Here is a 26,155-nt window from a genome sequence, read left to right as displayed (position 1 = left end):
TAGAGTTATAATTCTCAAGATTTATAATTATAAAATATTTCAGGTCAAGGTGCAGCTTATAGTTAAGAGGAGGTGGGTTACAATAGATTTTTGTTTATAACGGATTTGATAGTGAAATACTGTTAATGAAGGTGGATTTGATAGTAATTTAATTTATTTAATTTAACTAATATTGGCTCTGAGATGTGTACACATCGCCCGTCGCTCTCATTATTGATTATTCTATTTTATTTTAAAGTAGCTTCAATTTAGATGAGATAAGTCGTAACATAGTAGATGTACTGGAAAGTGTATCTAGGAAGAGTTTCAAGATATAACTTATTAGTAAAGTGTTTCTCAGATCATGTAAGAATTTAAAGGTCGAACAGACCTAATCATTGGGCTCCTGCACCCAAAATTTTTCTTAATCCAACATCGAGGTCGCAATCTGCTTTGTCGATATGAGCTCTCAAAAACAATTACGCTGTTATCCCTAAGGTAACTTAATCTTATGATCATAAATTATGGATCAAAATAACAAACATAAATAAATGATATAATAATGAAGAGTTTATCTATTCTTCATGTCACCCCAACAAAACATCATCATTAAATATAGAAAGACAAACAAAAAACTATATAAAAGTAAAATGTCAAGCTCTATAGGGTCTTCTCGTCCTAAAGAAGAATTTAAGCCTTTTGACTCAAAAGTTAAATTCAAAAATTTATTAAGAGACAGTTGATTTCTCGTCAAGCCATTCATTCCAGCCACTAATTAAGAGACTAATGATTATGCTACCTTTGCACGGTCAAAATACCGCGGCTCTTTAAAAATACGCTCAGTGAGCAGGCCAGACCTCAAAATATAAACAAGAGGACATGTTTTTGATAAACAGGCGGAAATCAATTTTGCCTAGTTCCTTATAATAAGTTCACAAGGTAAAAATTTCATACAAATAAATATACTAATTCTATCATTATTACAAAAATTTTAAAATTAAATTAATAATCTTAATAAAAAACCTAAAATATTTATAAAATCAAAATAAAAAATAATGAACTAAAACGTAATCTTAAAGACAGCTGGTTTAAAGCTTTCTATTATATTTCTATAAAATAAATTATAGGTTATTAACTTCAAAGCTTATCCCTTAAAGAATAAATAAGTTAATATTTTTACTTAAAAAATTAAATAAAAACAAATAACTTTAAAAAATTAAATTTTTTCTTAAGAAACTAGATATCTTGGGAAACGATTAACATCTTATTTCTATAAATAATTTAATAATTATTATGATACATTAACTATAAATTATTTATAAATCAACCCAAATCGAGACAAGTAAAATAAATACTAAAATTTTGATAAACCCTGATACAAAAGGTACAATAAATAAAATCTACTTAAAAAAATTTAAAATAATATTTCATAAAACACTTACATTACCAATAAACTATAATTTAAAAAATCAATCCTATAAAATATACTAAGACAAAAATACAATAAAATTATTTATATTAAATAATTAAATAAACAAAAAATAAATATAATAAAATAAATAATCAAGATATCCTGATTTGCACAGAAAAATTTTCAGTGTAAATGAAACACTTTACTAATAAGTTATATCTTGAAACTCTTCCTAGATACACTTTCCAGTACATCTACTATGTTACGACTTATCTCATCTAAATTGAAGCTACTTTAAAATAAAATAGAATAATCAATAATGAGAGCGACGGGCGATGTGTACACATCTCAGAGCCAATATCAGTTAAATTAAATAAATTAAATTACTATCAAATCCACCTTCATTAACAGTATTTCACTATCAAATCCGTTATAAACAAAAATCTATTGTAACCCACCTCCTCTTAACTATAAGCTGCACCTTGACCTGAAATATTTTATAATTATAAATCTTGAGAATTATAACTCTAAAAAGATTCTCTGATAACGGAGATATACAAACAAATAAATTAAGTAGAGTAAATCGTGTATTATCAATCATGGGGTAGGTTCCTCTGAATGGAATGAGATACCGCCAAATTCTTTGGGTTTAAAGACCTTAACTAATATTACCCTGGTAAATATAATTAACATTTAAAATAATAGGGTATCTAATCCTAGTTTATTATTTAAATTTCACAGATTCATAAAAAGGGCCACAAATAAATTTTAACATTTCACCTTACAAATTTATATTTCAACCCTAATAATATAAACAACTGTTTTAACCAATAATATTCACTTGTATCAATCGTATAACCGCGGCTGCTGGCACGAATTATGCCGATACTAAATCAATTGCTAAATCCAAAATCACTTGATAATTAAATCAAATTACTGCAAAAAGAACATTTAGTCTAACAAAACTTACATATAATACAAAGAAAAAGTGAATAAACAAGCAAGAATAAAACTTTTAAAAATAAAAAATAAGAAAATTTTAAATCTATTAATTCAGGAAAAAATAAAAGATTCAAATATTTAAAGAAAAAAAAAGAAAAAAACCACAAACATTAACAAAAAAAAAAAGAAACGCCCCTATGTATGACCACAACAACTTCTCTATTATATATAATTAAAGATTAATACAGTTATAATAGTTGTTATATTGTTTTCTATTAATGATTGTATTACATTTCATTTTGGTAAGAATCCAAGGAATGGTGGTAGTCCACCTAAAGATAATAAAGATAAGAATATTATGAATTTAGAATTCATTTATGTAGATTTTTTCTACAAATAGTATTGATACTTTATGATTTATTTATATTTATTTTGAATTTTCTTTTATTGGTTATTTGTGTTTTAATTAGTGTTGCCTTTTTAACTTTATTAGAGCGTAAGGTTTTAGGTTATTTTCAGATTCGAAAGGGTCCAAATAAGGTAGGTTTTGTTGGAATTCCTCAGCCATTTAGAGATGCTATTAAGTTAATTTGTAAGGAGCAGCCAATTCCTATTATATCTAATTACCTACTTTATTATTTTTCCCCTGTTTTTAATTTAATGATTTCTTTAGCCGTTTGAGTAATTTTTCCTTATTTAACTTATATGTGTTCTTTTTCTTATGGATTTTTATTTTTTTTATGTTGTACTAGATTAGGTGTTTATACTGTTATAATTGCTGGTTGATCTTCTAATTCAAATTATTCATTATTAGGTTCTCTTCGTTCTGTTGCTCAAACAATTTCTTATGAAGTTAGTTTAGCTTTAATTTTATTGTCTTTAATTATTTTAATTGGTAGTTTTAATACGTTTGATTTTATAAACTATCAGCTTTATTGTTGATTTATTATTATTTCTTTTCCTTTAGCTTTAGCTTGTTTTGCTTCTTGCTTAGCTGAAACTAATCGTACTCCTTTTGATTTTGCTGAAGGGGAATCTGAGTTAGTTTCAGGATTTAATATTGAGTATGGTGCGGGTGGTTTAACTTTAATTTTTTTAGCTGAATATACTAGAATTGTCTTCTTAAGAATGTTATTGGCTTTAATTTTTTTGGGCGGTGATTTTTATTCTTTTATATTTTTTATTAAGCTTGCTATTATATCTTTTGGTTTTATTTGGGTTCGTGGAACATTACCACGGTTCCGTTATGATAAATTAATGTACTTAGCTTGAAAAAGTTTTTTACCTTTATCTTTGAATTTTTTTATTTTCTTTGTTGGTTTAAAGATTTTATTTATCTCATTTGTTTAGTGAAATTTTTTGAGAAAAGTTAATAGAAGAGTTAAACTTATAATTTTATGTTTTCAAAACATATGCTTTTCCTAAGCTAATTAACTTTATTCCTTAATTAATTTATCTCATGCGTTTGCGACATGGACATTAATTAAGAAATATGTGAAGTAAATAATTGTTAAGATTTGACCTGTTATAATATAAGGTTCTTCAACAGGTCGTTTACCAATTCACGTTAGTAAGCATACAACAACTACTATAATTCAGAATAAAATTTGATTAATAGGGTAAAATTGAATGCCTCGGAATGGTGTTTTATTATAAAATGGTAAAATTATTAAGATTCTAATTGATAAAAATAATGCAATAACACCTCCTAACTTATTAGGGATAGATCGTAGAATTGCATATGCAAATAGGAAATATCATTCTGGTTGAATGTGAACTGGTGTTACTAATGGGTTGGCAGGTACAAAGTTATCTGGATCTCCTAATAGGTAAGGATTAATTAAACATAGTATAATTAATAATGATGTTATTATTACAAATGTAATAGAATCCTTAAAGGTAAAGTATGGATGGAATGGAATTTTTTCAATATCTCCATTTAGTCCAAGAGGATTATTAGATCCTGTTTGGTGAAGAAAAAATAAATGAATTGCTGCTATAGCAGCAATAATAAATGGTAATACAAAATGGAATGTGAAGAATCGATTTAATGTTGCATTATCAACAGCGAATCCTCCTCATACTCATTGGACTAAATCTGTTCCTAAGTATGGGATTGCTGATAATAAATTAGTAATTACTGTTGCACCTCAAAAAGATATTTGGCCTCAGGGTAAGACATATCCTATAAATGCAGTTGCTATAACTAAAAATAAAATCACTGTACCAATTATTCAGGTATGTATATATATATAAGATCCATAGTAAATTCCCCGTCCTACATGTAAGTAAATACAAATAAAAAATATAGATGCTCCATTTGCGTGTAAGGTTCGGATAATTCAACCATTATTTACGTCTCGGCAGATGTGTACTACACTACTGAATGCTATTTCAATATTTGATGTATAATGTATAGCTAAAAATAGTCCAGTTACGATTTGAATTACCAAACATAACCCTAATAGGGATCCAAAATTTCATCAAAATGAAATATTTGTTGGGGCAAGTAAGTCAATTAAAGAGTTATTAATAATTTTAATTAAAGGATGTCTTAATCGTAAGGGTTTATTCATTAGTAATTATCTTATTTTACGAATAGGTCCCTGATTAATATTGGTGATTTTAACAACTGCTAGTAGTGCTAAAAATAAATAAATTATTATTATTATTGTAATAATGAATGTTGGTCAATTATATAATTTTTCTAAAGATATTGTTATTTCTTGATAATTGATTGAATTATCAATATTTATAGTTTCGGTGTTTTTGAAAAAGTCTATAAATATAGATATATCTAGAATAATTAATATTAATATGATAAATACTCACATTATTAATGTAATAATTATAGTGATTGATTTAGGCTGAAATATTTCGTTTGATGCAATTCTTGTAATGTAAATAAATAATACTAATATACCACCAAGAAATGTTAAAAATAAAATATATGATAATCAATATCTTTCTATTATTGTTCCTGTTATTAATCCAACTAGGAAGGTTTGAAGGATAATAAAAAGCATTATTGATATTGGGTGTCTTAATTTAATAAAATTAATATTTATTACATTTGATAATGATATAATTATTATTTTGATCATTTCAGGGGTTAGTTTATTTAAAATACCGGTTTTGGGGACCGATGATGGAAGCTTTTCCACCTCTGAAGTTTTAAAAGTGGGGGCTGGACTTATTTCCGGTTTACAAGACCGGCGTTTTTTTTAAACTATTAAAACTAATGTTTATATTCTCTATTTTTACTTCTTTATTGATTTATTTTGCTGGTGTTTATGTTTTTTCTTCTAAATGTAAACATTTATTAATAGTTCTTTTGAGATTAGAATATATTGTTCTTTCTTTATTTATGTTAGTTATTGTTTTTCTTATTGAGTTTGTTTATGATTATTTTTTTCCTGTTATTTTTTTAGTTTTTTCTGTTTGTGAGGGTGCTTTAGGTCTTTCTATTTTAGTTTCAATAATTCGTTCTCATGGTAATGATTTTTTTAATTCTATTGGTTTATCTTTATGTTAAAGTATTTATTTATAACTATTTTTTGATCCCTCTTTGTTTATTAAATAATTGTTGATGGTTGGTTCATTCTTTAATGTTTCTGTCGGGTTTTGTTTTTATAATTTGTGTTTATTCATATGCTGATTTGAATATAATTAGATATTATTTTGGTATTGATTATTTTTCTTTTAGTTTAATTTTACTTAGTTTTTGGATTTGTTCTTTAATAATCACTGCTAGAGGTTCAGTTTATTTAAGTTCATATCATTCTAATTTTTTTGTTTTTATGGTTTTGATTTTAATAATTATGCTTTATTGTTCATTTGCTAGATTAAGTCTTCTTTCTTTTTATATTTTTTTTGAGGCTAGATTAGTTCCTACTTTACTTTTAATTTTGGGTTGGGGTTATCAACCTGAGCGTTTGCAGGCTGGTGTTTATTTAATTTTTAATACTTTGATTGCTAGATTACCTTTATTATTAGTTTTATTTAAGGTTTATGATTTTTCTAATACTTTATATTTTCCTTTATTGGTTGATTTTGGTTCTTATTATTTTATGTTTTATGTGTTTATAATTTTGGCTTTTTTAGTTAAGATACCTATGTTTTTGGTTCATTTATGACTTCCTAAGGCTCATGTAGAGGCCCCTATTTCAGGTAGAATAATTCTTGCTGGTGTTTTATTAAAGTTAGGTGGTTATGGTATTTTTCGTGTTATAAAGGTTTTTTCTTATTTGGGTTTAAAGTTTAATTATTTTTGATTGTCTTTAGGTTTATCTGGGGGTGTTATTGTAAGATTTATTTGTTTTCGTCAGGTTGATTTAAAGTCTTTAATTGCATATTCTTCTGTTGCTCATATAAGAATGGTTATTGGTGGATTGATGACTATGAATTGATGAGGTTGTGTAGGTTCTCTTTCTCTAATGGTTTATGTTCTTCTGGTTTATTTTGTTTATCTAATATTATTTATGAACGTTTAGGTAGACGAAGATTATTAATTAACAAGGGTATAATTAATTTGATGCCAAGAATGGCTTTATGATGATTTCTTTTAAGATCATCAAATATGGCTGCTCCTCCTTCTTTAAATTTGGTAGGTGAAATTAGATTATTAAATAGAATTATATCTTGATCTTCTTTTAGATTCTTTGCTTTGATTTTTTTATCTTTTTTTACAGCTGTTTATACTTTGTATATATATTCTTATTCTCAGCATGGGAATTATTATTCTGGTGTTTATACTTGTTCTCTTGGTTATTTTCGTGAATATCATCTTTTACTTTTACATTGATTGCCTTTAAATATTCTCTGTTTAAAGGGTGAATATTTCTTTGTTTAGTTTGCTTAAGTATTTTAATTAAAAATATTGTTTTGTGGAATCAATGATATGAAGTTTTTCATCTTAATCCGTGAATTTATTTTCTATTTGTTCTTTGAGTTTTTTTTCTTTGTTTATTTCGAGAACTATAATTTTTATTTTAGGTATTTATTATTTAATAATTGACTATAGAGTTTTTGTTGAGTGAGAGCTTTTCAATTTAAATGGTTCTATAGTTGTTATAACTTTAATTTTGGATTGAATATCTCTTATTTTTATATCTTTTGTTATATATATTTCTTCTTTGGTTATTTATTATAGAGAGGATTATATATCTGGTGAAAAGAATATAAATCGTTTTATTATTATTGTTTTAATATTTATTCTTTCTATAGGTTTTTTAATTATTAGTCCTAATTTAATTAGAATTTTATTAGGTTGAGATGGTTTACGTTTAGTTTCTTATTGTTTAGTTATTTATTATCAAAATGTAAAATCTTATAGTGCTGGTATATTATCTGCACTTTCTAATCGTATTGGTGATGTTGCTATTTTAATTTCTATTGCATGAATGTTAAATTTTGGTGGTTGAAATTATATTTATTATTATGATTTTATTTCTAATTCTTTTGAAATAAAGCTCATTACTATATTAATTGTTTTAGCAGCTATAACTAAGAGAGCTCAGATTCCTTTCTCTTCATGACTTCCTGCTGCTATAGCAGCTCCTACTCCTGTTTCTGCTTTAGTTCATTCTTCTACTCTTGTTACTGCTGGTGTTTATTTATTAATTCGTTTTAGACCAATATTGGATACTTATAATTGTGGTTGATTTTTACTTTTAATTGGTTGTATAACTATATTTAAGGCTGGATTGGGCGCTAATTTTGAGTTTGATTTAAAGAAGATTATTGCTCTTTCTACTTTAAGACAACTTGGTTTAATAATAAGAATTTTGGCTATAGGTTATCCAAAGCTTGCATTTTTTCATTTATTGGCTCATGCTTTATTTAAGGCATTATTATTTATATGTGCAGGTTCAATAATTCATAATTTGAAGGATTCTCAGGATATTCGTTTTATAGGATCAATTGTTAATGTCATACCTTTAACTTCAGTTTGTTTTAATGTTTCTAGTTTATCTTTGTGTGGAATACCTTTTTTAGCGGGATTTTATTCAAAGGATTTAATTCTTGAGATGGTTTGTTTAAGATGAATTAATTGTTTAATTTTTTTTCTTTATTTTTTTTCTACTGGTTTAACTGCTTCTTATTCTTTTCGTTTGTTTTATTATTCAATATCTGGTGATAATAATTTTTATTCTAGATTTTCTTTTGATGATAAGGGTTATTATATTTCATTTGGAATAATTGGTCTATTGTTTGTTGCTGTTTTTGGTGGTAGTCTTTTATCTTGATTAATTTTTCCTATTCCTCATGTGATTGCTTTACCTTATTATTTAAAGTTTTTAACTATTACAGTTGTTATTTTAGGTGCTTATTTAGGTTATCTTATTTCTAATTTTGATTTTTCTCATAATTTATTTTCTTTAAGTATACTTTCTTTTGTTAGATTTGCTGGTTCTATATGATTTATACCTTTTCTTTCAACTAAGTTTATTAGATATATTCCTTTAAAAATAGGTTATTATTCATCTAAGTCATTTGATTATGGTTGAGGTGAATTACTTGGTGGTCAAGGTTTATATAGATTATTTATTTATTTAATTGGTTATATTCAAGGTTGATATGATTCTAATTTCCAGATTTATCTTTTAACTTTTATTTTTTGAATATTTATTTTGGTAATATTGTTTTTCGTTTACTTAAATAGCTTATAATTAGAGCGTGACACTGAAGATGTTAAGGAAGTATTTTTACTTTTAAGTATTTATAAATATAGATATATTATTTTTACAGTGAAAATGTAATGTTTTATTTAAACTATATAAATTTTAGAAATGTTAACGGAGTTTAACCGCTAATATAAAAAGTTAGCAGCTTTCATATTGGCTTTACATTTCCTTAATTGGAACTATTATAGTTCAATTATATTATTAACAGTAATACGCCTCTTTTTGGCTTCAATTAATAAGAATAAGGGTAGTACATACCAATCTTCCAGGTCGAAACTGACTGCAATATTTCGCTTCTTATTCTATTTAAGGTTGATTGATAATATCAAAACTTTTTGAATGCAACCCAAATGTTATATTTAACTACAACCCTTTATTCTGCTCATTGTAATGCTCCTTGGTTTCATTCATGGTATAGTCCTCCTAATAGAACTAGAATAAAAAATATTGTTGATACTGTTCAGATTATAATGTCTGAAGTTTTAAAAATAATTACAATTGGTAGAATTAGTGCAATTTCTACATCAAAAATTAAAAAGATTACTGCGATTAGGAAGAATCGTATTGAGAATGGTATTCGTTCTGATCTTTTTGGATCAAACCCACATTCAAATGGTGATCTTTTTTCTCGATCATTAATTAATTTTTTTGATTGTGTTGTTGCCAGGATTATAACAATTATTGGAATAATAAATCTAATGAAAACTCTTGTTGATAGAATTAGAATTGTTTTTCTTGATTTATATCAAGCTTTCTGATTGGAAGTCAAATGTACTATTTATACTAGAAAAACAATTATCTACCTCATCAATAAATAGAGATATATAAGAATAATCATACTACGTCTACGAAGTGTCAGTATCATGCTGCTGCTTCAAATCCAAAGTGATGTCTTGGTGAAAATTGATTTATTGAGTGTCGAAGTAGACATGTTGATAAAAAGATTGTTCCAATAATTACGTGTAAACCATGGAATCCTGTTGCAACAAAGAATGTTGATCCATAAACTGCATCTGCAATGGTAAAAGGTGCTTCTCAATATTCATATGCTTGAAGTATTGTAAAGTATAGTCCTAATAACACTGTGAAGAATAATCCTTGTAGTGCTTGAGTATGATTAGATTCCATTAAACTATGATGTGCTCATGTTACTGTTACTCCTGATGCTAAAAGAATAGCTGTATTAAGTAATGGAATTTGTATAGGGTTAAAGGGTTGAATTCCTATTGGAGGTCATAGTATTCCTAGTTCAATTGTTGGTGCTAATCTTCTTCTAAAGAATGCTCAAAAAAAAGAAACGAAAAATAATACCTCTGATGCAATAAATAAAATTATTCCTCATCGTAATCCAATTGATACAAATCCTGTATGTAATCCTTGATATGTTCCTTCTCGTACTACATCTCGTCATCATTGAATTATAGTTAGTAGGGTAATTCCAAATCCAATTATGAATAAGTTAATATTAAATAGGTGGAATCATTTTGCTAGTCCTGATACTAGGACTATTGCTCCAATTGCTCCTGTTAATGGTCAAGGTCTATAGTCTACTAAGTGGAATGGGTGGTTTGAGTGAGTTGTTAACATAGGTTTAATATACTTCTCTAGAATATAGAGTTCTTAGAATTGAGAAAACATAGGCTTGAATTATTGCTACTGCTGATTCTAGAATTAATAGAAGTATTTGTCCAATAATTAGTAATGAGATTAAGTTTATTGCTATAGATGGTCCTGTGTTTCCTAATAAGGTTAATAATAAGTGTCCTGCAATTATATTTGCTGCCAACCGTACTGCTAATGTACCTGGTCGAATAACATTACTAATTCTTTCAATTAGTACTATATATGATATTAATGCAGGCGGTGTACCTTGTGGTACAAGGTGTGTAAATATATGATTAGTATGGTTAATTCATCCAAATAATATAAATCTTAGCCATATAGGTAGGGCAATTGCAAATGTTAATGCTAAATGTCTTGTTCTAGTAAAAATATAAGGGAATAATCCTATGAAATTGTTAAATAATATTATAATAAAAATTGAGATGAAAATGAATGTGGTTCCATTAAATGATTTTGGTCCAAGAAGTGTTTTAAATTCATTATGTAAGGTTAAATTTAGTTTATTTCAGATAATGTTAATTCGTGATGGTGTAAGTCAAAATAGTGATGGGATTAATAATAGTCCTAGAAATGTTCTAGTTCAATTTAATGATAAATTAAAGATGTTAGTTGATGGGTCAAATGTTGAGAATAGATTTGTTATCATTTTCAATTTAAGTTTTTTATTTCAATTGTTCCTTTTTCTGCTCTTTTAATAAGGTTAGGTTTAAATGAGAAGAAGTTTATTTGATTAAACAAGATTAATGTAGCTGAAAATATAATGAATAGTGAGAATCATATAAGAGGGGATATTTGAGGGATTTGGATATAATTTCCCCATCAGAAGTAGTCGTTAATTTACTATTATTTGGTTTAAGAGACCATTACTTACTTTCAGTCATCTGATGAATTTCAAGGTGTACTAATTTTTTTTAGTTACTTTAGATTGACACTCTAATGTTATTTATTTTAACTAACTCCTTAAATTATCTTAGATAATCACTTAATAAATAAATTTACTGAAGTTCTTTCAATTACAATTGGTATAAATCTGTGGTTTGCTCCACAGATTTCTGAGCATTGTCCAAAGAATAATCCAGGTCGATTTATTGTGAATGTTCCTTGATTTAACCGACCTGGCGTTGCATCAATTTTAACCCCTAATGCAGGAACTGCTCATGAGTGTAGAACATCTGATGCTCTTGTTAATACTCGTACTTCTGTATTTATTGGTAGGATTGTTCGGTTATCTACATCTAGTAGTCGGAATCCATCATTTTCTAGGTCTTGTTCTGGTGTTATATAAGTGTCAAATTCTACGTCTATGAAGTCTGAATATTCATATCTTCAATATCATTGTCGTCCAATGGTTTTAATTGTAATTATTGCATCTACTGAATCATCAAGTAAATATAATAGTCGTAAAGATGGAAGGGCAATAAAAATTAATGTAATTGCTGGTAAAGCTGTTCAGATTGTTTCAATTAAATGTCCATGAAGTATATTACGGTTAGTATAGGCAATAAATAATATATAACTTAGGGCATAACCTACAATTACTGTAATTAATAATAATACGACCATAGTATGATCATGAAAGAATGATAATTGCTCCATTAATGGTGAAGCTCCATCTTGAAGAGATAAATTTGATCATGTTGCCATTAATAAATATTTTCTAATAAAAGGTCAAACCTTTAATTGTAGAGCTTAAATCTACTGCACTAATCTGCCATATTAGAATCTAGAGATTAATGGTAATTCTGAGTAACTATGTTCTGCAGGAGGGTTATTTTGTAGTCATTCTGTTGATCTTCTTATGTTAGCTCTAAATATAATTGCTCGGTTTGTAATCATTCTTTCTCATATAATTACAATGAATATAATGATTCCTACAATAGAAATTGTAGACCCAATTCTTGATACTACGTTTCATGATGTATATGCGTCTGGGTAGTCAGAGTATCGTCGAGGTATTCCTGCTAATCCTAGGAAGTGTTGAGGAAAGAATGTTAAATTTACTCCAATGAATATAATTGTAAATTGGATTTTTAATCATGTATTATTTATAGTTAATCCTGTAAATAGTGGATATCATTGAATGACACCTCCTATAATTGCAAATACTGCTCCTATAGATAATACATAATGAAAGTGGGCTACTACATAATATGTATCATGTAATACAGTATCAAGTGATGAATTTGCTAATACTAATCCTGTTAATCCACCAATTGTAAATAGGAAAATAAATCCTAGAGCTCATAATAATGGTGGATTGAACTTGAATTTAGTTCCATATAATGTAGCTAATCATCTAAATACCTTAATTCCTGTAGGTACAGCAATAATTATTGTTGCTGATGTAAAATATGCTCATGTGTCAACATCCATTCCTACTGTAAATATATGATGTGCTCATACAATAAATCCTATTAGTCCAATTGATAGTATAGCATAAATTATACCTAATGTTCCAAATGATTCAATTTCTCCTCTTTCTTGACATACAATATGTGAAATAATTCCGAACCCCGGTAGAATTAAAATATAAACTTCTGGGTGTCCAAAGAATCAAAATAGATGTTGATATAGAATTGGGTCACCCCCTCCTGCAGGGTCAAAGAATGATGTATTTAAATTTCGATCTGTTAATAATATAGTAATAGCTCCTGCTAAAACTGGAAGTGAAAGAAGGAGAAGTAATGCTGTAATAGCTACAGATCATACAAATAAAGGTGTTTGATCTAAAGTTATACTTTCTGATCGTATATTAATTGCTGTTGTAATGAAATTCACTGCACCAAGAATAGATGATACACCTGCTAAGTGCAGTGAAAAAATAGCTAGATCTACAGATGCACCCCCGTGTGCAATAGCTCCTGCTAGAGGAGGGTAAACTGTTCATCCTGTACCAGCACTATTATCTACTATAGAAGATGTAAGAAGAAGGGTTAGTGAAGGTGGTAGTAATCATAAACTTATATTATTTATTCGTGGAAATGCTATATCTGGTGCACCAATTATTAGTGGAACAAGTCAATTACCAAATCCACCAATTATAATAGGTATTACTATAAAGAAAATTATTACGAATGCGTGAGCTGTAATAATAACATTATAAATCTGGTCATCCCCAATTAGAGATCCGGGTTGGCCAAGTTCAGCACGAATAAGTATTCTTATTGATGTTCCTACTATTCCTGCTCATGCTCCAAATATGAAGTATAAAGTACCAATGTCCTTATGGTTTGTTGAGAATAATCATTTTTGCGGTAAGATGGCTGAATTTTAGGTGGTACACTGTAAATCTACTTATGAGATGTTTTCTCTCTTATCATATTTAGGTCTTATATTCAATTATGATTCTAGACTGCAATTCTAGAGGTGTAAAATTTTACTAAGGCCTAAAAGATTATTCTTTTAATTATAACTTTGAAGGTTATTAGTTTGATTAACTTAAGTCCTTAGTATAATGAAATTAAGGTTGATGTTGAAATCAATCCTATTGTTGAAATTATTACTGTTATAGGAAGAATGATTCTTGATTTTTGGGACTTTATCTTTATAGATCACGAATTTTCTGTGTATGATATAATTAGAGCTGAGAATCTAATACGTATATAGTAGTAGAGTGTAATTGTAGTTAATACAACTATAATAGTTATAATAGTTGTTATATTGTTTTCTATTAATGATTGTATTACAATTCATTTTGGTAAGAATCCAAGGAATGGTGGTAGTCCACCTAAAGATAATAAAGATAAGAATATAATGAATTTAATTTCGGTTTTTATATTTCTGGCTGAATAAATTTGATTTATGAAAAATAAATTTATTTGCTTAAATAATAAAACTATAATTAATCTTAATAGTGAGTAAATAATGAAGTATAGTTCTCAGATGTTTTCTCTGACTGTTAATGATCTAATTATTCAACCTAGGTGTCTGATTGATGAATATGCTAAAAGTTGTCGTAAGGATGTTTGATTTAAACCTCCTATTGCCCCAATAATAATTCTTAAGATAATAATTGTTCAAATAAAAGTTCTTAATTGAATACAATAAGATAAGACCATTATTGGGGCGATTTTTTGTCATGTTATTAATGTTAAACAATTATTTCATCTTGATGCTCCTATAACTTCAGGAAATCAGAAATGGAAAGGTGCAGCTCCAATCTTTAATAATAGTCTAGATCTAATTATTATTGATGGGATAAATTCTGTTTCCCATCCCATGGGATATTTTATTTGAATCAGCAAAATTGAAAATAATAATATTGTCGATGCTATTGCTTGGACAATAAAATATTTAATTGATGATTCATTTATTATTATATTTTTATTTCTTGTTAGGAGCGGAATAAATGAAAGTAAGTTGATCTCAAGTCCTATTCAAACCCCAAATCAGGAATTTGATGAAATGGACAGGATCGTTCCTATCATTAATGTTGATAGGAAGAGAAGTTTTGTAGAGTTGTTGGTCATTAAAAAGGAGAGGATTGATACCTCTATAAATGGGGTATGAACCCATTAGCTTGTTTAGCTTACCTTTTTACATTAAGGTGTATGATGCACGTTAGCTTTTGATACTAAAGGAGGTAGTTTAATTCTATCTTATGTAATTTTAATGAAGGTAATTTTATTTACTTTATTTACCCTATCAAGGTAACCCTTTCATCAGGCACTTCATTTATTTAATATATAAATCGAAAGTTTTTTTTGAAATTCTTTTATGTATTATTTTGTTTAATTAGGATTAATTTATCCTGCTCATTTTATTTTTATATATATATATATATATAATAAATAATTTATATTAATATATTACATTTAATTGAAATTAAAGTATTATAAGTTCATCTTACCATTATCAATTGATTATTTTAATGCAATTATTTACCTAGGATTATAGCTACTTATGTTTTTAGCTTAAAATAGGTTATTATAATATAATATATATAATAATATGTAATTTAATATTTAATATTATTATAATTAGATATAATAAATAAAATTATTAATTTAAATATAAAATATTATAATTAATATAAATAATTATAATAATTATAATAATATAATTATGTAAATTATCTATAATTAGATTATTTAACTAATATATATGAAAGTTAACTTAATATAAAAAAAAGAATTCATATTAATAACATATTATATTAAATTACATAATTGTATAAAATATATTTATTATATTATTTAATCTTTTTTTATTTATTAGTGAAAAGAAAGATTAAATAAGAAAGAATATAATACATTTATTGCTATACATGTTCCATATTAATCTTTAATTATATATAATAGAGAAGTTGTTGTGGTCATACATAGGGGCGTTTCTTTTTTTTTTTGGTTAATGTTTGTGGTTTTTTTCTTTTTTTTTTCTTTAAATATTTGAATCTTTTATTTTTTCCTGAATTAATAGATTTAAAATTTTCTTATTTTTTATTTTTAAAAGTTTTATTCTTGCTTGTTTATTCACTTTTTCTTTGTATTATATGTAAGTTTTGTTAGACTAAATGTTCTTTTTGCAGTAATTTGATTTAATTATCAAGTGATTTTGGATTTAGCAATTGATTTAGTATCGGCATAATTCGTGCCAGCAGCCGCGGTTATACGATTGATACAAGTGAATATTATTGGTTAAAACAGTTGTTTATATTATTAGGGTTGAAATATAAATTTGTAAGGTGAAATGTTAAAATTTATTTGTGGCCCTTTTTATGAATCTGTGAAATTTAAATAATAAACTAGGATTAGATACCCTATTATTTTAAATGTTAATTATATTTACCAGGGTACTATTAGTTAAGGTCCTTAAACCCAAAGAATTTGGCGGTATCTCATTCCATTCAGAGGAACCTACCCCATGATTGATAATACACGATTTACTCTACTTAATTTATTTGTTTGTATATCTCCGTTATCAGAGAATCTTTTTAGAGTTATAATTCTCAAGATTTATAATTATAAAATATTTCAGGTCAAGGTGCAGCTTATAGTTAAGAGGAGGTGGGTTACAATAGATTTTTGTTTATAACGGATTTGATTGTGAAATACTGTTAATGAAGGTGGATTTGATAGTAATTTAATTTATTTAATTTAACTGATATTGGCTCTGAGATTTGTACACATCGCCCGTCGCTCTCATTATTGATTATTCTATTTTATTTTAAAGTAGCTTCAATTTAGATGAGATAAGTCGTAACATAGTAGATGTACTGGAAAGTGTATCTAGGAAGAGTTTCAAGATATAACTTATTAGTAAAGTGTTTCATTTACACTGAAAATTTTTCTGTGCAAATCAGGATATCTTGATTATTTATTTTATTATATTTATTTTTTGTTTATTTAATTATTTAATATAAATAATTTTATTGTATTTTTGTCTTAGTATATTTTATAGAATTGATTTTTTAAATTATAGTTCATTGGTAATGTAAGTGTTTTATGAAATATTATTTTACATTTTTTTAAGTAGATTTTATTTATTGTACCTTTTGTATCAGGGTTTATCAAAATTTTAGTATTTATTTTACTTGTCTCGATTTGGGTTGATTTATAAATAATTTATAGTTAATGTATCATAATTATTATTAAATTATTTATAGAAATGAGATGTTAATCGTTTCCCAAGATATCTAGTTTCTTAAGAAAAAATTTAGTTTTTTAAAGTTATTTGTTTTTATTTAATTTTTTAAGTAAAAATATTAACTTATTTATTCTTTAAGGGATAAGCTTTGAAGTTAATAACCTATAATTTATTTTATAGAAATATAATAGTAAGCTTTAAACCAGCTATCTTTAAGATTACGTTTTAGTTCATTATTTTTTATTTTGATTTTATAAATATTTTAGGTTTTTTATTAAGATTATTAATTTAATTTTAAAATTTTTGTAATAATGATAGAATTAGTATATTTATTTGTATGAAATTTTTACCTTGTGAACTTATTATAAGGAACTAGGCAAAATTGATTTCCGCCTGTTTATCAAAAACATGTCCTCTTGTTTATATTTTGAGGTCTGGCCTGCTCACTGAGCGTATTTTTAAAGAGCCGCGGTATTTTGACTGTGCAAAGGTAGCATAATCATTAGTCTCTTAATTAGTGGCTGGAATGAATGGCTTGACGAGAAATCAACTGTCTCTTAATAAATTTTTGAATTTAACTTTTGAGTCAAAAGGCTTAAATTCTTCTTTAGGACGAGAAGACCCTATAGAGCTTGACATTTTACTTTTATATAGTTTTTTGTTTGTCTTTCTATATTTAATGATGATGTTTTGTTGGGGTGACATGAAGAATAGATAAACTCTTCATTATTATATCATTTATTTATGTTTGTTATTTTGATCCATAATTTATGATCATAAGATTAAGTTACCTTAGGGATAACAGCGTAATTGTTTTTGAGAGCTCATATCGACAAAGCAGATTGCGACCTCGATGTTGGATTAAGAAAAATTTTGGGTGCAGGAGCCCAATGATTAGGTCTGTTCGACCTTTAAATTCTTACATGATCTGAGTTCAGACCGGCGTGAGCCAGGTCGGTTTCTATCCTAAGATTGTTAATCCATATTAGTACGAAAGGACCATATGGTTAAAATATTTTTTGTTATATTGATTAATATTAATTTATTTACTATTTTGACAGATTAATGTGTTGAATTTAGAATTCATTTATGTAGATTTTTTCTACAAATAGTATTGATACTTTATGATTTATTTATATTTATTTTGAATTTTCTTTTATTGGTTATTTGTGTTTTAATTAGTGTTGCCTTTTTAACTTTATTAGAGCGTAAGGTTGTAGGTTATATTCAGATTCGAAAGGGTCCAAATAAGGTAGGTTTTGTTGGAATTCCTCAGCCATTTAGAGATGCTATTAAGTTAATTTGTAAGGAGCAGCCAATTCCTATTATATCTAATTACCTACTTTATTATTTTTCCCCTGTTTTTAATTTAATGATTTCTTTAGCCGTTTGAGTAATTTTTCCTTATTTAACTTATATGTGTTCTTTTTCTTATGGATTTTTATTTTTTTTATGTTGTACTAGATTAGGTGTTTATACTGTTATAATTGCTGGTTGATCTTCTAATTCAAATTATTCATTATTAGGTTCTCTTCGTTCTGTTGCTCAAACAATTTCTTATGAAGTTAGTTTAGCTTTAATTTTATTGTCTTTAATTATTTTAATTGGTAGTTTTAATGTGTTTGATTTTATAAACTATCAGCTTTATTGTTGATTTATTATTATTTCTTTTCCTTTAGCTTTAGCTTGTTTTGCTTCTTGCTTAGCTGAAACTAATCGTACTCCTTTTGATTTTGCTGAAGGGGAATCTGAGTTAGTTTCAGGATTTAATATTGAGTATGGTGCGGGTGGTTTTACTTTAATTTTTTTAGCTGAATATACTAGAATTGTCTTCATAAGAATGTTATTGGCTTTAATTTTTTTGGGCGGTGATTTTTATTCTTTTATATTTTTTATTAAGCTTGCTATTATATCTTTTGGTTTTATTTGGGTTCGTGGAACATTACCACGGTTCCGTTATGATAAATTAATGTACTTAGCTTGAAAAAGTTTTTTACCTTTATCTTTGAATTTTTTTATTTTCTTTGTTGGTTTAAAGATTTTATTTATCTCATTTGTTTAGTGAAATTTTTTGAGAAAAGTTAATAGAAGAGTTAAACTTCTAATTTTATGTTTTCAAAACATATGCTTTTCCTAAGCTAATTAACTTTATTCCTTAATTAATTTATCTCATGCGTTTGCGACATGGACATTAATTAAGAAATATGTGAAGTAAATAATTGTTAAGATTTGACCTGTTATAATATAAGGTTCTTCAAAAGGTCGTTTACCAATTCACGTTAGTAAGCATACAACAACTACTATAATTCAGAATAAAATTTGATTAATAGGGTAAAATTGAATGCCTCGGAATGGTGTTTTATTATAAAATGCTAAAATTATTAAGATTCTAATTGATAAAAATAATGCAATAACACCTCCTAACTTATTAGGGATAGATCGTAGAATTGCATATGCAAATAGGAAATATCATTCTGGTTGAATGTGAACTGGTGTTACTAATGGGTTGGCAGGTACAAAGTTATCTGGATCTCCTAATAGGTAAGGATTAATTAAACATAGTATAATTAATAATGATGTTATTATTACAAATGTAATAGAATCCTTAAAGCTAAAGTATGGATGGAATGGAATTTTTTCAATATCTCCATTTAGTCCAAGAGGATTATTAGATCCTGTTTGGTGAAGAAAAAATAAATGAATTGCTGCTATAGCAGCAATAATAAATGGTAATACAAAATGGAATGTGAAGAATCGATTTAATGTTGCATTATCAACAGCGAATCCTCCTCATACTCATTGGACTAAATCTGTTCCTAAGTATGGGATTGCTGATAATAAATTAGTAATTACTGTTGCACCTCAAAAAGATATTTGGCCTCAGGGTAAGACATATCCTATAAATGCAGTTGCTATAACTAAAAATAAAATCACTGTACCAATTATTCAGGTATGTATATATATATAAGATCCATAGTAAATTCCCCGTCCTACATGTAAGTAAATACAAATAAAAAATATAGATGCTCCATTTGCGTGTAAGGTTCGGATAATTCAACCATTATTTACGTCTCGGCAGATGTGTACTACACTACTGAATGCTATTTCAATATTCGATGTATAATGTATAGCTAAAAATAGTCCAGTTACGATTTGAATTACCAAACATAACCCTAATAGGGATAAAAAATTTCATCAAAATGAAATATTTGTTGGGGCAGGTAAGTCAATTAAAGAGTTATTAATAATTTTAATTAAAGGATGTCTTAATCGTAAGGGTTTATTCATTAGTAATTATCTTATTTTACGAATAGGTCCCTGATTAATATTGGTGATTTTAACAACTGCTAGTAGTGCTAAAAATAAATAAATTATTATTATTATTGTAGTAATGAATGTTGGTCTATTATATAATTTTTCTAAAGATATTGTTATTTCTTGATAATTGATTGAATTATCAATATTTATAGTTTCGGTGTTTTTGAAAAAGTCTATAAATATAGTTATATCTAGAATAATTAATATTAATATGATAAATACTCACATTATTAATGTAATAATTATAGTGATTGATTTAGGCTGAAATATTTCGTTTGATGCAATTCTTGTAATGTAAATAAATAATACTAGTATACCACCAAGAAATGTTAAAAATAAAATATATGATAATCAATATCTGTCTATTATTGTTCCTGTTATTAATCCAACTAGGAAGGTTTGAAGGATAATAAAAAGCATTATTGATATTGGGTGTCTTAATTTAATAAAATTAATATTTATTACATTTGATAATGATATAATTATTATTTTGATCATTTCAGGGGTTAGTTTATTTAAAATACCGGTTTTGGGGACCGATGATGGAAGCTTTTCCACCTCTGAAGTTTTAAAAGTGGGGGCTGGACTTATTTCCGGTTTGCAAGACCGGCGTTTTTTTTAAACTATTAAAACTAATGTTTATATTCTCTATTTTTACTTCTTTATTGATTTATTTTGCTGGTGTTTATGTTTTTTCTTCTAAACGTAAACATTTATTAATGGTTCTTTTGAGATTAGAATATATTGTTCTTTCTTTATTTATGTTAGTTATTGTTTTTCTTATTGAGTTTGATTATGATTATTTTTTTCCTGTTATTTTTTTAGTTTTTTCTGTTTGTGAGGGTGCTTTAGGTCTTTCTATTTTAGTTTCAATAATTCGTTCTCATGGTAATGATTTTTTTAATTCTTTTGGTTATCTTTATGTTAAAGTATTTATTTATAACTATTTTTTTGATCCCTCTTTGTTTATTAAATAATTGTTGATGGTTGGTTCATTCTTTAATGTTTCTGTCGGGTTTTGTTTTTATAATTTGTGTTTATTCATATGCTGATTTGAATATAATTAGATATTATTTTGGTATTGATTATTTTTCTTTTAGTTTAATTTTACTTAGTTTTTGGATTTGTTCTTTAATAATCACTGCTAGAGGTTCAGTTTATTTAAGTTCATATCATTCTAATTTTTTTGTTTTTATGGTTTTGATTTTAATAATTATGCTTTATTGTTCATTTGCTAGATTAAGTCTTCTTTCTTTTTATATTTTTTTTGAGGCTAGATTAGTTCCTACTTTACTTTTAATTTTGGGTTGGGGTTATCAACCTGAGCGTTTGCAGGCTGGTGTTTATTTAATTTTTTATACTTTGGTTGCTAGATTACCTTTATTATTAGTTTTATTTAAGGTTTATGATTTTTCTAATACTTTATATTTTCCTTTATTGGTTGATTTTGGTTCTTATTATTTTATGTTTTAGGTGTTTATAATTTTGGCTTTTTTAGTTGAGATACCTATGTTTTTGGTTCATTTATGACTTCCTAAGGCTCATGTAGAGGCCCCTATTTCAGGTAGAATAATTCTTGCTGGTGTTTTATTAAAGTTAGGTGGTTATGGTATTTTTCGTGTTATAAAGGTTATTTCTTATTTGGGTTTAAAGTTTAATTATTTTTGATTGTCTTTAGGTTTATCTGGGGGTGTTATTGTAAGATTTATTTGTTTTCGTCAGGTTGATTTAAAGTCTTTAATTGCATATTCTTCTGTTGCTCATATAAGAATGGTTATTGGTGAATTGATGACTATGAATTGATGAGGTTGTGTAGGTTCTCTTTCTCTAATGGTTGGTCATGGTTTATGTTCTTCTACATCTACATGACTACTCTGCAATTCACATTTAAGTGCTTGGCAGAGGGTTCATCGAACCACAATCATACTATCTCTCTACTATTCCACTCCCGAACAGCGAGCGGGAAAAACGAACACCTAAACCATTCTGTTCGAGCTCTGATTTCTCTTATTTTATTTTGATGATCATTCCTACCTATGTAGGTTGGGCTCAACAAAATATTTTCGCATTCGGAAGAGAAAGTTGGTGACTGAAATTTCGTAAAAAGGTCTCGCCGCGACGAAAAACGTCTATGCTGTAATGACTTCCATCCCAACTCGTGTATCATATCTGCCACACTCTCTCCCCTATAACGCGATAATACAAAACGAGCTGCCCTTCTTTGCACCCTCTCGATGTCCTCCGTCAATCCCACCTGGTAAGGATCCCACACCGCGCAGCAATATTCTAACAGAGGACGAACGAGTGTAGTGTAAGCTGTCTCTTTAGTGGACTTGTTGCATCTTCTAAGTGTCCTGCCCATGAAACGCAACCTTTGGCTCGCCTTCCCGACAATATTATCTATGTGGTCCTTCCAACTGAAGTTGTTTGTAATTTTAACACCCAGGTACTTAGTTGAATTGACAGCCTTGAGAATTGTACTATTTATCGAGTAATCGAATTCCAACGGATCTCTTTTTGAACTCATGTGAATCATCTCACACTTTTCGTTATTTAGCGTCAACTGCCACCTGACACACCATACAGCTATCTTTTCTAAATCGCTTTGCAGCTGATACTGGTCTTCGGATGACCTTACTAGACGGTAAATTACAGCATCATCTGCGAACAACCTAAGAGAACTGCTCAGATTGTCACCCAGGTCATTTATATAGATCAGGAACAGTAGAGGTCCCAGGACGCTTCCCTGGGGAACACCTGATATCACTTCAGTTTTACTCGATGATTTGCCGTCTATTACTACGAACTGTGACCTTCCTGACAGGAAATCACGAATCCAGTCGCACAACTGAGACGATACCCCATAGCTCCGCAGCTTGATTAGAAGTCGCTTGTGAGGAACGGTGTCAAAAGCTTTCCGGAAATCTAGAAATACGGAATCAACTTGAGATCCCCTGTCGATAGCGGCCATTACTTCGTGCGAATAAAGAGCTAGCTGCGTTGCACAAGAGCGATGTTTTCTGAAGCCATGCTGATTACGTGTCAATAGATCGTTCCCTTCGAGGTGATTCATAATGTTTGAATACAGTATATGCTCCAAAACCCTACTGCAAACCGACGTCAATGATATAGGTCTGTAGTTAAATGGATTACTCCTACTACCCTTCTTGAACACTGGTGCGACCTGCGCAATTTTCCAATCTGTAGGTACAGATCTATCGGTGAGCGAGCGGTTGTATATGAGTGCTAAGTAGGGAGCTATAGTATCAGCGTAATCTGAAAGGAACCTAATCGGTATACAATCTGGACCTGAAGACTTGCCCGTATCAAGCGATTTGAGTTGCTTCGCAACCCCTAAGGTATCTACTTCTAAGAAACTCATGCTAGCAGATGTTCGTGTTTCAAATTCTGGAATATTCCATTCGTCTTCCCTGGTGAAGGAATTTCGGAAAACTGCGTTCAATAACTCCGCTTTAGCGGCGCAGTCGTCGATAACAGTACCATCGGCACTGCGCAGCGAAGGTATTGACTGCGTCTTGCCGCTTGTGTACTTTACATACGACCAGAATTTCTTCGGATTTTCTACCAAATTTCGAGACAATGTTTCGTTGTGGAACCTATTAAAGGCATCTCGCATCGAAGTACGTGCCAAATTTCGCGCGTCTGTAAATTTTAGCCCATCTTCAGGATTTCGCGTTCTTCTGAACTTCGCATGCTTTTTCCGTTGCCTCTGCAACAGCGTTCGGACCTTTTTTGTGTACCACGGGGGATCCGTTCCATCTCTTACCAATTTATGAGGTATGAATATCTCAATTGCTGTTGCTACTATATCTTTGAATTTGAGCCACATCTCGTCTACATTCGCATAGTCAGTTCGGAAGGAATGGAAATTGTCTTTTAGGAAGGCTTCTAGTGGTACTTTATCCGCTTTTTTAAATAAAATTATTTTGCGTTTGTTTCTGATGGATTTGGAAGATATGGTATTGAGCCTAGCTACAATGACCTTGTGATCACTAATCCCTGTATCAGTCATGATGCTCTCTATCAGCTCTGGATTGTTTGTGGCCAAGAGGTCAAGTGTGTTTTCGCAACCATTTACAATTCGCGTGGGTTCGTGGACTAACTGCTCTAAATAATTTTCGGAGAATGCATTTAGGACAATCTCGGAAGACGTTTTGTGCCTACCACCGGTTTTGAACAAGTATTTTTGCCAACATACCGAGGGTAGGTTGAAGTCCCCACCAACTATAACCGTATGAGTGGGGTATTTATTTGTTACGAGACTCAAACTTTCTCTGAACTGTTCCGCAACTGTATCATCGGAGTCTGGGGGTCGGTAGAAGGAGCCAATTATTAACTTAATTCGGCTGTTAAGTATAACCTCCACCCACACCAATTCGCACAGAGTATCTACTTCGACTTCACTACAAGATAAACCACTACTGACAGACACCAACACTCCACCACCAATTCTGCCTAATCTATCTTTCCTGAACACCGTCTGAGACTTCGTAAAAATTTCTGCAGAACTTATTTCAGGCTTTAGCCAGCTTTCTGTACCTATAACGATATCCGCTTCTGTGCTTTCTATTAGCGCTTGAAGCTCAGGGACTTTTCCAGCGCAACTACAACAGTTTACAACTATAATTCCGACTGTTCCTTGATCCAAGCACGTCCTGTAATTGCCAAGCACCCTTTGACATTGCAGCCCATCCCGCACTTTCCCGAGGCCTTCTGGTTTATTTTGTTTATCTAATATTATTTATGAACGTTTAGGTAGACGAAGATTATTAATTAACAAGGGTATAATTAATTTGATGCCAAGAATGGCTTTATGATGGTTTCTTTTAAGATCATCAAATATGGCTGCTCCTCCTTCTTTAAATTTGGTAGGTGAAATTAGATTATTAAATAGAATTATATCTTGATCTTCTTTTAGATTCTTTGCTTTGATTTTTTTATCTTTTTTTAGAGCTGTTTATACTTTGTATATATATTCTTATTCTCAGCATGGGAATTATTATTCTGGTGTTTATACTTGTTCTCTTGGTTATTTTCGTGAATATCATCTTTTACTTTTACATTGATTGCCTTTAAATATTCTCTGTTTAAAGGGTGAATATTTCTTTGTTTAGTTTGCTTAAGTATTTTAATTAAAAATATTGTTTTGTGGAATCAATGATATGAAGTGTTTCATCTTAGGCCGTGAATTTATTTTCTATTTGTTCTTTGAGTTTTTTTTCTTTGTTTATTTCGAGAACTATAATTTTTATTTTAGGTATTTATTATTTAATAATTGATTATAGAGTTTTTGTTGAGTGAGAGCTTTTCAATTTAAATGGTTCTATAGTTGTTATAACTTTAATTTTGGATTGAATATCTCTTATTTTTATATCTTTTGTTATATATATTTCTTCTTTGGTTATTTATTATAGAGAGGATTATATATCTGGTGAAAAGAATATAAATCGTTTTATTATTATTGTTTTAATATTTATTCTTTCTATAGGTTTTTTAATTATTAGTCCTAATTTAATTAGAATTTTATTAGGTTGAGATGGTTTAGGTTTAGTTTCTTATTGTTTAGTTATTTATTATCAAAATGTAAAAT

General features: G+C 28.3%; 3 long non-coding RNA genes across 3 annotated transcripts in view; 2 read left to right on the top strand and 1 right to left on the bottom strand.

Annotated features, from left to right (window-relative positions):
• Positions 1–18,275, top strand: part of LOC126302226 (uncharacterized) — a 51,228-nt gene extending 32,953 nt beyond the window's left edge. Inside the window, exon 2 of the long non-coding RNA XR_007553131.1 lies at positions 17,717–18,275. This is a non-coding gene — a long non-coding RNA (uncharacterized LOC126302226). The remainder of the gene's footprint in view (positions 1–17,716) is intronic.
• LOC126302232 (uncharacterized) overlaps positions 1–26,155 on the top strand; it is a 179,977-nt gene that overhangs the window by 143,211 nt on the left and 10,611 nt on the right. The window lies entirely within an intron of this gene.
• LOC126302222 (uncharacterized) overlaps positions 1–26,155 on the bottom strand; it is a 130,231-nt gene that overhangs the window by 93,542 nt on the left and 10,534 nt on the right. The window lies entirely within an intron of this gene.

Source organism: Schistocerca gregaria, unplaced genomic scaffold, assembly GCF_023897955.1.
Source record: "Schistocerca gregaria isolate iqSchGreg1 unplaced genomic scaffold, iqSchGreg1.2 ptg000169l, whole genome shotgun sequence".
Classification (NCBI taxonomy): domain Eukaryota; kingdom Metazoa; phylum Arthropoda; class Insecta; order Orthoptera; family Acrididae; genus Schistocerca; species Schistocerca gregaria.
Note: the sequence above shows the minus strand (reverse complement) of the source record. Positions and strands in the feature narration are given on the sequence as shown.